This window comes from Oryzias latipes, chromosome 22 (assembly GCF_002234675.1).
Source record: "Oryzias latipes chromosome 22, ASM223467v1".
NCBI classification, from domain to species: Eukaryota; Metazoa; Chordata; class Actinopteri; order Beloniformes; family Adrianichthyidae; genus Oryzias; species Oryzias latipes.
The window spans coordinates 6,938,384-6,951,676 of NC_019880.2; positions in this window are offsets into that span (position 1 = coordinate 6,938,384).

The window sequence follows — 13,293 nt, forward strand, 5'->3', positions numbered from 1 at the left end:
CCCATAATATAATCTTTATATTATCTTTATGGGAAAAAACGACTAATATGAACTAAATATTGACCACAAATTGGATCAGCAGTCACAAATTTTGATACCAATGGAAAGAATCATTGTTAAAATGAATTGTTACAACTCTAATTATAATACAAACCTAATAGATGCTAAACAAGAATATGAAAAAAAAAGCTACAGCTCCCAGAAAACGCTCTGACGTCTGTCTCCTTTATCTTGATTTGTTAACTTTTGTCGACTGTTTTATTGCAACATTGTTTGCTATCTGGAAAGTGCCCAAAATCAAATGAATAGAAATTGTTGTGACGTTATTTCCTTCTAACACGACTGTACTTGTTTTATGTTTTAACTTGGAAGAAGGACCTGTCGTTTGTGTGAGTCACGTATGTGGGTACTTTCTTTTTTTCCTTTTTTTTTTTCTTGTGTGGGCTCTTTACTAGCATGTCATCATCAGAAGGGAATAATTGTCTAATATAAAAATATAAATATTTATTCACACCCCCTGGGTGGACTATTTATCTAAAATCTTAGTTTTACAACAGAACTGTAAAAAGGGTTTTAAATGGTTGAGAAAAATGTAGTTCCTGAAAATTATCAGGATAGCTTTTTGAACTGATGCTCAAAGGCAGCATGAGTCACACCTAACAGAAAACAAAACTGCAGAACAAGTTTGTCAGTATATTTGTTAAACTGGGAATAAGTTGTACAGTTTTTTTTTTTAGTCAAACTTTGCATATGTTGTCTTACCCATTGAATTCTTGGCTGAATATTTGTTTTTTTAACCCTTGTGCAATAGGCACTTTACCATTGGGAGTTGGGTCATCTAGACCCATTAGACAGTGCGCTGAACCTTTTTTCTTCAATGATTTATGATCTTCACTGGTTTCCATGGATTACTACCTTTGTCATGGTAGGAAGAACACGTCATAGTAAGGGTGGGATGATCTAAGATAGCACAAGGGTTATAGCTGTCATGTGATTGAAAACAAGTTGAATTGTTGTCAGTGTTTCAGTGAGCATTCAAAAACGAATTTTGTAGTACGTCAACAACTTGGAACAAATTAGTTGGAAACGTTTAAGGGTGCGTGAGAAAGTACAGAACAGCCCAGGAAATTTCAACCCCATAACAGTATGTGTTTTCCTTGCCTGCAGGAGTCTGTCCTGAGACCTTGTAGTGGTTGGCAGTATCCGGTCCCCTGTGACAGACTCCTAACCCACGCATAAAAGAATGGAAGCATTTGGGATGTGAGAAATCATGTGGTAATGAAAGCAGCAGCGCTGAAGACTTTGCTGTCCCACTTTGATCATGATGAAATGTGAAGTCTCCTTATTGTTAAAATGTTGATGCACTGATTGCATTTGATTTGTTCTTGAAGTGTTTTGAGAACCCAGACAGAGTATATGATATAAAATTGAATCATGCAATAGAGTCTACTGCAGAGTCGACTTCTTTAAAAGAGTAAAAACTTACCACCCTTTCTTAAAAATGTATTTTGTTTGTCTGTATATAAAATATTACTGTGGCAACATTGGGGTGTGCTGACAGAGCCTTGTCCTTCAGCCACAGACGCTCGTATTGTTATCCTGGAACAACAATGGTACAGCACACCAATTATTTTTTCATGTCTACTTTCTGTTTCCCAGAGTGTCTGTCTGCCTTTCTGGTTTCACTGAGACTTCGGGGAAGTTTCCACGCCACAAGATTTTGGAATTGTAGATTCGGACATCCTGACAGAATTGCAAATGCAAGTAGTAAGTAGTGAGGGAACTCGGACCAAGGTGTCACAGAATCACCTAAACCAGTGTAATAACCATTCTATTCTGGGTTTCTTAAAAAAAGGTGCAAACTTTATTACAATTTGTAATGATATAAAAGTGATTTTCTTTTTTGGTTTTCTTAAGTTCTACTTTTGCCTTCTCTTTGTTTTCTGTGCAGGCTGGTTGGGACTCCACTCACCTCTCAACCCAGTCTCAGTTAACAGGGCTGGAAATTGCTACTCACTGTAAAGAGCCACTCCAATCATGTTTGCATTTTTTACATGTTATTGTGGCATTTCTCTCATGATGGAGGACATACATGAAGAAATTTAAACCTAAAATTGCATTTCTGAGTATTTATCTATTTAAATGGATGTGAATCAGGAGCAGATGGAAAAAACTATTTGAAAAAGCTTGTAGCTGGGATGTAGGTGTTAAAAACGGCAAGCCACAAGCTCCCTGCTCCGCTTCATTCTGATGCTTGCAGATCCACTTGCAGACAAACAGATCTATGGACGTCTTTGTTTTCCTTGTCTGAGCTGGGATCTGGCGTAAAACTGTGCGCCTGGATAGCTCCAAGAAAGCCCACCATTTTTGTTGCACAGGTAATGTTAGGGTTGGAATGTAAGGGGCTGTAAGTTGGCGGGTGAGGGCACAAACAAATTGATGACAGGAAGTAGGGGCGGGCTTACTCTGCACCAACAGGCCTCTCCACAATTTCTATTGAACTACTGCCACTCCGCAGAAACTACGTCCTAAAAAACAACATCGTTTTTTTTGGGCGAAAAACAGCATAATCAAAATTGAAAGATTTCTGGGAACACTTTGAAAATAGATCAAAAGGTGATCGGAGTGAGTGTTGGCTCATCTTTTGTTATGCCTATAGAACCCTTTGTCTATGGTCACTGAACTAATGTGCTTTGTTAATAAATACATGTGTTTATTTTACATCTTTGCTTGTGGTTCTCCCACATCTGGGTTCTCCCCTGCTTGTCTGACTGTGAGAAAATCAAAGGTTTATGCAAAGATATTTATTGAATTTCCAGGTGTTCAGTTTTATTTTCTCTAAGACCCTTGAGGTTTTCAAAAGTTACCAGAAACCAGACAGACTTGATTCTAGAACAGAAGCCATAAGCACAATCAATATTCAATAACACCCACAATGCAAAGCCATAAACCCCCACCAACACCACACGCACACAATTATGTAGCAACAAAAGGTTCATACAAATATTTATGTGAGAAGAATGAGATAAAAATGAAAAGAAATAGCGTTTAGTTTTGGACTCCATATTCATTACAGTTTTTCTCAGTCGCTTTAGTACAATTCTCAGATCAGAATGAAATTCCCAAAACTATTTGTTTAATCTTCACATCATGATGTCACTTGTGCACATCATATAAGCAGTTTCTCACTTCTTTGAACAAGTTGCAATTGCTTTGGTACATCCATGCAAATGATTATGTACAATTCTCTGTTCTTTGCTACATGATCAATTGTTTATGTCATGTTGATCAAAATGTATTATATAGTTCACTGTGCAATAGTCTTACTCCTCAAAACACCTAGTCATTAGTTCATCGTATAAGTCATCAACTGCAAAATGGTTGACCAAGTTGTCATAATGTGACAAACATATTTTGCTGCATTGCAAGAGAGGATATTCGCTGTGATGTGGATGAGAATTTGTGGCCTAACATACAGGAACGACAAGAGGTGTAGGAAGACCACACCAATTCCTACTGCACCGCCTGTACTGTTGTACAGAATATTGTCCTATCTTTTTTTTCCCTTTGTGTTACTGTTTGCAGTGGGTTTTTTCTATGTTGGTATGACATGGTCTGTCAACAAATAACAAAATGAACAATAAAAGTGTAAATGTGAATTTTGTCCAGTCTCTTGCAATCTAACAAAAAAGGTGTAACTTCCATTTTACAATAACTGTCATCCAAACTTTAGCCATAGTTTACACCAGAACCTCCCTCTAAAGTACACAGTTATATTGACAACATGACTAAGTCATTTGATTGTCTTGTTCATAGACAATGACACAAGGACTTGAGATTCTGATGGCACTGACATGTTCAATGACATAAAGACTTAGTTTGGAGAGATGAACTAAAGATTTTGAGCAAGTTACAGGGTTTTGCAAGAAATCCATAGTGTTTTGCTGTTTGTACAAATTGTTTTGAGAAATGCACACACGTATTTGCAAACTTCAATTCTGATCTGAGAATTGTACTAAAGCGACTGAGAAAAACTGTAACTTAAAATATGGAAAAGATCCTTTTGGATGATCTGACACCACCCTGCACTTTCAGCAGTTTCACTTCTCTATATCTAACCGCAAGTTTAAAGGGTGGGTGGGGGTTTGGCAAGAAGACTGATAAAATATTCAGCAGAATCTGAGCTGAGTTTTCAGAGATGCTTGTCGATTTGCTGTGGCTAAATATCAGTGCACTAATTCCGTTTTTTTGCCCCATCTTCCCTTCAGTTTTATCAGTTTCTTTTTTTCTTTTTTCTTTTGTTCTTTGTGAACTCCTTCAGGTTTCAGCTTGTTTTTCAGAAATATATCTTATATTGTTACTGTGAAAGCTTTGTTCACATGGAGCCTTTGTTGTCAGGGCTGTTACAGATACAGAAAACTGCAGGGAAATTCTGGCAGGAAGGAAAAGAGAAAAGGCTTTTGTTTTTGATTCTGAAGAGTTTCATAAATAAGAGATTAGTTCTCTAGAATCACTTCTTCCAATCTCGGTAAATTAAGATAGATAGATAGATAGATAGATAGATAGATAGATAGATAGATAGATAGATAGATAGATAGATAGATAGATAGATAGATAGATAGATAGATAGATAGATAGATAGATAGATAGATAGATAGATAGATAGATAGATAGATAGATAGATAGATAGATAGATAGATAGATAGATAGATAGATAGATAGATAGATAGATAGATAGATAGTAGGGCTGCACGATATGAGGAAAACTCGCGATATGCGATATTGGCAATTAATATTGCGATAACAATATAAATTGCGGTATATAAACAAATAGCAAAAAAAACAAAAACATCATTTCCATTTCACTGCAACAGTTTAAAAATTATACTCCAAATGACCCTTGTCGACGTAGGAGGCAAACATCAAACATAAAAGGGCTCATCTGATTGATCAAAAACGTAAACGGGTCCTTCTGATTGGTTAAATGCTTAAAGGGCTTTATTTCATTTGTTCAATATTTCAAGCTGCCATGAGTTTGTTTTAGCACATTTAAGGTAATCATTTATTGCGATTTTTGCCGTCTTTTGGGGTATGCATATTGTACAGCTTGATTTCGCGATAAAGATAAATTTGCGGTATATTGTGCAGGCCTAATAGATAGATGGATGGATAGATAGATAGATAGATAGATAGATAGATAGATAGATAGATAGATAGATAGATAGATAGATAGATAGATAGATAGATAGATAGATAGATAGATAGATAGATGTTGATTGAGTTTTGTCACCCAAATTGGGTTAAAGTGTTTATTTTTTTCTTGTTTGTTAGTTTTTTCATTTAATGTCTATGAAAGCAGCCAGCTCTGCGTGTGGTTTTCTAGCAATATGACTTCAGTTCCACAGTGGCTTGTTTTTCTGCACACGTTTTCCCATTCTAATATGCAAACAATTGTTCCTGGAAACCTGAGGAATGTGTACCCTTCTGTTATTGCCGGTATACCAGCAGTAGCTCTTTTTTAGTTTTTTTTTTTTTTTTTTAAAAAGCATGTCACTATTTATTCAAATATTTTTTGTTTTGAATTTATCTAAGCTATGACATTTAACATCTCCTTTGGTCTAAACATTTGTATTTTAAATAGAGAAGTCTATTTTTAGCTAACAACTTTTTTAGGGAAAAAATTATGCTTTATTATTGGTTGCTCTATGAAAAGTATCTATGCTAATTTAAATGCAACACAAAGAAACCATTGAATGTGTATATGTGTCACATCCAAACCTGCCCCCTCAGCTCTAGTATTTGCATTTCTTCCCTTGTACCATATTCCGCACGAGAGCTCCTGTTCACATTCAAGACCGGACTTTACAGGATGAACACCACATTTTCCAATGGGACTGCGGAAAACTGCACAGTTTACTCTTCGGTGGACCAGCAAATGTATCCAACTGCCTATTCTTTATTCTTCATTGTGAGTTTTCCAGCCAACTTGCTGTCTTTGATAGCGGCCTGGCAGCTGATGAAGAAAGGGAACGGCATGGCAACATACCTCATCTTTTTGTCTGTTTCAGACTTACTTTATGCAATAACTCTGCCTGTCTGGATAGAGCAGGCCTTAAAGAGAGACATTAACGATGGTCTGTGTAGCACAGTGAATGTGATCATGTACAACAGCTTTTACGTTGGATCTGGTCTCCTTTGCTGCATCTCTGTGGATCGTTACTTGGCAATTGTCTACCCTTTCTACTTCCACTGGGTCAGAGAGGTGTGCACAGCAGTGGCTCTAAGCACGGCTGTGTGCATTCTAGAGGTTGTCCTCCACACTCTCCTACTTTTCCACATGGAGGCGCTACAAGGTTCATTATGTCTGTACGAGCAGCACATACCTATAAAGCCTGCAGCTGCCCTTGTCTTCCTGGTTAGGATCATTGTGGGATTCCTGATTCCCGTTATCATCATGAGCTTTTGCTTCCAGCAGATCATGCAATCGCTCAACCAGAGTGTGTCCATCCTGGAAGAGGAGCGCAGAAGAGTCCATCTGCTGCTGTTGCTGCTCCTTCTGACTTACATCGCCTCCTTTCTGCCCTACCAGACTGTGATGCTCCTAAGGGCCTTGCTGGAGCCTGGGAGCTGCAAGTGGGCCACACAGCTAAGGGGGGCATACTTTGTCACCTCAGCCCTGACGACCCTGAACAGTACACTGGATCCAATCCTTTACTGCTTGATCAATACCAGCGCCCGGATGGAGATTAAAATATTTGTGGGAAAAGGGAGAAAATGTTTCATGAAAGAAGACATGGAGCTACCAAGAAGCTCGACACAAGTCCAAGCAATTTGCTAATAATTTCAAAGAATTGACTTCTGTTTGTTTGAAATATGAGCACAGGTGGCGCTCAAATACATTTTTTTTTGCTTCCCATGGGGTCAATCAAACTCTAAATTGCCCTGAGGATTGATAAAGTTTGCAGATCTGATGGTCTGCCCAAAATATCCATCAATCTCGTAACTCTTCCTAAGATCAAGTTACCACAGTGAAAGAACAAATCACTAGTGTGCTGAGCAATGACTGGCCGTGTTGTGAATGTGATTTTGGGTTTTTTTTGCAGGAAAAGGCAAGTAGAGCTACTTAAAGTTCTAGTCAAGTAAAAGTTAAAGTAAAACTGTGTTTTTAAATGTTTCTTTTGCAAGTGTGGGTAAAAAGTATCTGAATATTTGAGTAACAGAAAATAACTAACAGGCAAAAAATGCAAAGTACAGAGTAACATAACTTTTATTTATATCAGAAAGACAAAAAATAATCTGTTTAAAGAATGAATAACGCCTTGAGTTTTAATGTGAAAGGGCTTCGTTTTGCTAACATGTTGGTTAATCTTTGTTGTCTTCGTGTACCATGATGCTTAAGATTAGATGATCCATGTGCTGTTGTTTTTGATTAAAGTTGTTGAATTATAGTTTCTTTTTTTAGTGTTTTGTGTTTCTAAAGTGTTTGTTTGTTTGTTGTAACCAAGAAGCAAGAAAATTGGCAGAGGTGCTGGAAAAACCAAAGTAGTTAAATACCCTGAACTAAATAAAAAAAATGAAAAAAATTAAAATAATATAGAAACATGAAACCAGCTGTAAACAAGTATCTGGGGGTAATATATATATATATATATATATATATATATATATATATATATATATATATATATATATATATATATATATATATATATATATATAAAATATATATAAAACGCCCCTCTCACCCTCAGATTTACTATGTACAATTTTTTAATATTTTTTTTACAACTTTCTAAGTGTTTTAACTTAAAGAACAAACAAATGCATATATACTATATATTTAGACAAAAATATTAATAATAAATAAGGTGTTTAAATCCTAAGACTCTTAAAATTAAAAAAAAGCCATAAATCCCACATTTTCATCCGAAGAACTTCTTGAATCACTGTGGTAAACATCCCTGCTCCAACGACCTTTAGGGAAGCTCATCTCAATCAACATTTCACAGTGAACTGATGAAGTCAATAAGAGTCCCTTATTCCAAAGAACATTCCTTGTAGTGTAAAAGTGTCGGCAGGACTGTCCAGATTTTTTTTTTATGACAAAGCAGTTCTGTTGAATTATTGAATTCATTTGTTTTTCACATAAACTCCACACGGCGATGGAAAACACGTTCACCAACCATTCAGAAATTTTTCAAACAGTTCGACTAGCAGAACGCCTTTTTGTTGAATTACATGACCGTCATGAAACTAAAACAGGAAAAGTTTTTTTCTTCTATGGAAAAAAGAGAATCTCATCTATGAAGCATGAGTCTCTATGCCAACATGTCCAAAGTCTGCCCCTTTGGCCAAATATATCCCGCATTAAAATTTCCACCGGCTGGCTCCTGCATAGAATCACTAATATGTGGCCCCAGCACTATCTAAAAACAACGTGTGTGCAATTTCACGATTGTGATTGGCTAAATTAGGTCATACGTTGTTTTCCACCTGTGGCAAACCCCTCTTGCGCAACCCAAGAGACTGGCTGTCAATAACAAGATATACTACAAGATGAGACACGCTAACTATGCCAACTGGGAAAGAACGGTGCATGGTCTTTAAAAATGACATTTACAGTAATTTTGGTCAAATGTATTTGGTTGTTTTTTCTGTTCTTTGTGCATCAAAAGTATCCCATTGCAATAAAATTCCCCATTAATATTTCATTTGCATTTAATGTTATAAGGGTTCAAATAATGCAATCTAAATGGTTGGCCCTCACACATTTTCATCTTACCAAATCTGGCCTTCAGGGCCAGTTTAGACACCCTGCTCTGTGCCATTTGAAATAGAAGATGAAGACAAAATACTGTTTTTTTTCTTCTTCTGTCATGCTTTAACATCATGGAGTTCGCATTCTTGCAGCTAAAAACGTGGGGGTCATGGTTACAAACAGAAAAAAATAACTGAAAGTAACCCATGGTTCGAAAATAATACATGAAACCAAAAGAAGCCATTTGATGTCAGACATAAAAAAAGAGTGTGTTTCAAGCTTCTGCAGAGCTGCAGGATGAATAAATACCAGGCTGTGATTGCACAGTGACACGGTGCTATCATAACATCCATCTGTTATCACACATCTAAATATGGTGATAATTAAGACATGACGTGCAGGAAAAAACATTTCTGTAACATAAATGTGGACTGATGTAATGTGACTGGGAAAATTTTGATCATGAATGCTCCTCTGAGGACTCAAAAAAGATTGCAAAACATTTTTATCATTTTTTTCTTAATAGAACAAATAATAGACCAACTTTTTGACCCCACTCCCCTCCCCAAAAAATAAACTTAAATAAATGAGGATGAAATAATTTGCATACAACCTGACCAATAACCTTTCTTACAGTTTAAGTTGACACAGAACTACTCAAAAAATACATCCTTCATGCTAGTGTTTCCAAGTCTTCAGGAAGTACCCTCAGTCTGATCAAAACTGTAACTTAAAGCTTACAAAAAATCTGCTTTGGCTCTGGAGTTGTGCTTCCACTGAATTGTTACATTTTTTTTGCATTAAAAAAATGCCACTTTTAGTTTACAGCAAAAATGTACAATGTTTCTATTACAAGATGGAACAATTTTTCTGTTGAGAAATTACATTAGAGAGTTAAAAATACACAAATTATATTTGTGTATTCAGAAAAATCAACCAAATGGCTATTAAATTGATATTTAAACATTTAAAAGACTTCTGACAGACCGGTGTGACATATTTGCACCTCAGACTTCGGGTTTTTGCATGTTGGAGGTAGAAATACACTCTGTCTGTGACAGTTTTCCACCACACAGTATCAGAGTTCAGTGGAAATTGATCTTTGCAACAAATGAGCTGCATTAGGAAAAGTTACAACAGTGCAACAAAAGATACACAATTGTGAAAGGCATAAGTTCAGTAACACATTTTACAAGGTAAAAAGTTTGGTTATAGTAAGAAAATGTACAGTATACCATACATTTTATGCTACAATATTTTATTCAAATTTGAAGAAATAAATATTGGTTCAGCACTATGCTATGATGCAAAAGTAGGTTTTTAAAGGTTTATGTTTATATTTAGCAAGAAAAGGAATATGTTATTCCAAGCTGGTGTATTGTCCTACAGTCTCAGATGGATATCTAGAGCCCTCTAGTGGACAGTTAAGACAATGCAGTGACTTTTCAAAAAAAAAAATCATAGTTCTCACAGACAAAAAATAATTTGCAAAATAATATTTCGTTTTTAATTATTTCAATGTATCTCTTGCAGGTGTCAAGGGGTTTTTTGAAGAAAAGAATGACAAAAAAATTAAGAAGTTACATGGTTTCTGTATAATTTAAGCAACTCTTCAGGAGATTATTGGGGGGGGGAAATCAGAATTAGATTTTTTTTTTGTGTTGTCAAGTGAAAGCAGCTTCGTGAAACCAATTTTAACCCTTGTGCTATCCTAGGCACTTTAACATTGGGAGTTGGGTCATCTAGACCCACTAGACAGTGCTCTGAACCTTTTTCTTCAATGATTTGTGATCTTCACTGGTGTCCATGGATTACATGAAATCTTTCCACCTTTATCCAACTTTGTCATGGTAAGGAGAACACGTCAATGTAAGGGTGGGGTCATCTAAGATAGCACAAGGGTTAAATACACATGTGTTCATGTGGCATATTCAGGTTCACTTACAACTTTATATAAAAGAAAATCCAATAAATATTACAAATACACTAAACTTAGTTCCACTGAAATCTTTAAATATCGAACATCCTACTGAATAGTCAAACCTGAATTATTAACCCCCAAATATATTTAGTTAAAGAACAGCAGGTGTTCAAAAGTCTGCTCAGCCATGGACCTGTACTTCCATCCTGGGGGCAACAGTCAAACAGGGGATGCAATAGCTGGGATGTGTCTTTCAGATGTTAGTTTTTAGAATACGATGAGATGTGAAAATGCCTTAAAGGGAAAAGCATTTGTTACTAAACACAGAGTTCTATTTTTTGAAAAGCCTTCTTCTCAAAGCTGAACTGCAGAACCATGTGAGAAGATTCTTGTAGAGTGCGGTAAAACCAAATATGATAATAAGATAATAAGAGACTACTTATGTTATTACATAAGATGACACATCATCGTCATAACAGTGAGACAACAGACATATCTTTACTTTGACACAAACACAATTTTTATGTTTTGTCAACCATAGAAAATTCAGCCTCCCACACTGTTTTCCTCAGGTTTCTACCCTCCGTCACACTTTGAAAGGCTTAAAAAGGACGTGCATCGTCAAGCAGGTGTTTGTCATGCCTCTCCCCTTCATGTTACATAATATGCGTCACTGAACCCTCAATAACCTGCAGCAGAAGCCCACCTCAATGCCCGTCTTCTCTCCTTCCATTACCCTTGACTGTAGACAGACTTGGATGTAATATATAATCTCCATGTTATATAAATAGCATGGAAAACATGCTTCAAAATAATCTGCCATTTATGAAGCTGCTATATATGTATGTGCACTCACGAATATGGCAATCTCTGTGAGTATTTCTATTCACAGAACAAAAAGGTGCAGTTTAAGACACTCCAGAAGTTTTGCATTGATGAATTACCAAACACTCCACATAATGCATTCCGAAAATGAGCTCAGACTGAAATAAAATAAAACTTGATGGATCCCAGAAGGAAAACTCTGGCATATAAGGAAAATCCTAACATAAGGATCAAATAAAGGAAAATGTGTGCATTAATCATCTTTTTAGACTTTTTTTTTTAACATTATCATCCAAGATAGAAGGAGGCGCAGATGTGTGCTGCAATCTAAACCCACCATGCATGCAAGGAAACACATGGTAAAATATCGCAGTGCTGTGAGTAAAGCATAAGATACTTTAATCTAAACTGCTCAAACATATAAATATATTCTGTTTGCTGCAGTAATTTACTGAACGTTACACTCTACAATTTGCTCAGCCTCTAGGGGCAACAATAGCTAAAAAACTAATAATTAAAAGACCCTATTTCTTTTTTTATTGCTATCTGACTCAAACAAAAGATCATTTACAGGAGTCATTACAGAAAAAGAAGCAGAGCTCATTATAGGCGTCGCAGTTTAAACTCCATTTGTAGCTAATGCTTGTTTCAAAAAGGAAAGATCTGACATGTCATTAATATGTGAATATCTGTTACATAGATTTATTTACTATATATAAAGTTGCCCTGTCCACCAGATGAGTGAACAATCAAAACTTCAGGCATATGGATGTCTATGTTGGAACAGAGCTGAGCCTACACCTGTGATCAGGGAGGGTTGAGTAAGATCCCTAAAGCTGCTTCTCTTAGGAACTTTGGCTTTTATTTTTTTAACATTATTTAGTAGTTTTGTCTAGTCATCAAAATTCTGTTGCAGCTAAGTTTGTTTAGTCTCACAGTCGAATAAAAAAAGATATGTAAAGACATACACAACAGTTTACATTTGTTTTCTGATTTCTTACCTCTCCTTCCTGGTGCCCACATGAAAAACTGGTGTTCAAGGTCTTAACTTCCTGTTTACGAGGGTGGGGCATAAGGAAATACGTGAGTCAGGGCTGCACATCCATAATCCATAATCTCCCGTTCTACCACATCCCAAAGCTGCTCTATTGGGTTGAAATCTGGTGACTGTGGAGGCCGTTTGTGTCCAGAGAAGTCATTGTCATGTTCAAAAAACCAGTTTGAGATCAGCAGTTTCTGAAATACACCAACAACCAGTCACTTGAATACTCTTCCTTCACCAGTCTAATGCTCGGTTTGAACTGCAGAAGATCGTCTTGACCATGTCTGCATGACTAAATGCAATGAGTTACCGCTGATCAGACATTTGTGTCTGCAGGCAGTTGGTCAGGTGTACAGAATAAAGTAGCCAGTGAGTGCATCTTAGCTACATGTGTCTTTCTGTCAAACAAGGTTTTTTGTTTTGTTTTTTCCACTTTTCCACCGTTCACTCAGTGTGGTAGTGTTTCAATCATTTTAAAACCCTCCTGTTGCTTTAGGTGCTGCCAAAAAAAAACATAACATGTTTGATTTGTGGCTCTCTTCTTTTTTTATTTTTCAAACTTGATTATGTTCACGTTTCTCTTGTCCCTCAGTTGTCAAACCCATTAAGGTGATTTCTGGTTTCTCTCTTCTCTTCTGCTACATTTCATGCTGAGCATGCTGTGCTCCTCCGGGCCACCGTCTCACACTTCCTCCAATCTTTCCTCTTCCTGTCACTCTCAGAACTTTCACACTTCTTCAACTTCAG